Source organism: Macrotis lagotis, chromosome 1 (assembly GCF_037893015.1).
Source record: "Macrotis lagotis isolate mMagLag1 chromosome 1, bilby.v1.9.chrom.fasta, whole genome shotgun sequence".
In the NCBI taxonomy this organism is placed as follows: Eukaryota; Metazoa; Chordata; class Mammalia; order Peramelemorphia; family Peramelidae; genus Macrotis; species Macrotis lagotis.
Window position 1 is genome coordinate 416090598 of NC_133658.1, and position 1495 is coordinate 416092092.

Here is a 1495-nt window from a genome sequence, read left to right on the forward strand (position 1 = left end):
GTGCTACTTCCTACATGAAATTTCCTCTGTTCTATCTAGCACATGCTTGTGTGGATTGAGGACCAGACTGGAAGTCAGGAAGACTTATCTGCCTGAGTTCAAATCTGGTCTCACATACTTACTAGCCATGTGACCCTGTTTAACCCTGTTTCCCTCAGTTTCTCAACTGTAAAATGTGAAGGAGAAGGAAGTGGCAAACTGTTTCAGTATCTTTGCCAAGAGAATCTCAAATGAAGTCAGGAAGAGTCAGACAAGCTTAAAACAACTGAACAACAACATGTCCCTCTTGGGTCAATTTCCTCAACTCACATTCATAAATTGGGTCTTCCAGGGAACTTGGATTGGGGATTACTGGGTCCTTATTCCTAGGACTATAGTGCACAAGCCCCTGCAGACTCTGCTAAGGACACAATGAACTCATCACAAAGATAAAATTGCATGGTATAACATGAGATGAAGTCAACAAGCATTCATAAAGCTCCTATTTTGTGTAACACTTATTAAATTTTGCTTGGTTATCACAAAAAAGTAGAGTATAAATACATTTATTATTATTCCTATAATAAACAGGCAACCATTAAGTATATGTTTTACAGGAAAATTCCTTTAAAATTGCTTCTGAGCCTTTAAGTTTATACCATAGAATGTGAAGTATTAGTAAGGTTGATATCACCAAAATGCTCTGATTTATGATCTTTTTGAAATTTTTCATTCAATGATTATACTGCAATAAATGAGCATCATTTACAGCCACCTTGAAATGAGCAGTCTCAGTGAGAATTTGAACTTTGAATGATTTAACAGCTTCAAATGGGAACATAGCATGTCTTTCCTCCTACCCCAATTATTATCATTTTGAATTGCAGATAGCTACTCATCTGTTATCCTCATTGAAGCAAGGATGGAACAGGCCACATAGTTCCCTTGTGCCCATAAGGGTTATCAGCATACAAGGCAAAATTCCTCCTAGCAAGGGAAGATCATAAGACTCTATCAATGGACTTGCCACATAAGAAGTGTTGGTCCACTAGGGGTAGCCATAGGCTCTAAAGGTGGACAGGCGCACTAAGCTGTAGTGGAACTGGATAGGCTCAGATACTGCTGGTCCAGGGCTGTTGGACCAGAGTAGACTCCAGTATATCCTGGGTAAGCCCCAGGTTTGTCTCCCCAAGAACTTTGCAGCCAACCTTGTTGGTTTGGACTTCCAGACTCAGATAGGGCATCATTAAGAGAAAATCCATCAGTCATTTTTATGGTGTGGTGGCTTTTGTCCTTGTCCTGGAGTGGTCAATTTTAGAGTGGTCACTAGTAAGAACTAGAACAGTACCACAAATATATGATTTTGTACTGATCTAAGACCTATGTCCTGGGGTCAATAGGAGTCTCCTTCATACTACTCTTTTCCATATCTCAGTTCCATTTTAGCTAGATATTCTGGGTTTTTTTTCCATTGGACAAGTAGCTCTGCCACAAGATGTTATTGGATTGCTGTTTT

At 39.5% G+C, this 1495-nt stretch overlaps 1 pseudogene; it reads right to left on the reverse strand.

Annotated features, from left to right (window-relative positions):
- Positions 1-632: 632 nt before the first annotated feature.
- On the reverse strand, positions 633-1248 carry LOC141504212 (galectin-3 pseudogene; annotated as a pseudogene).
- Positions 1249-1495: the final 247 nt, after the last annotated feature.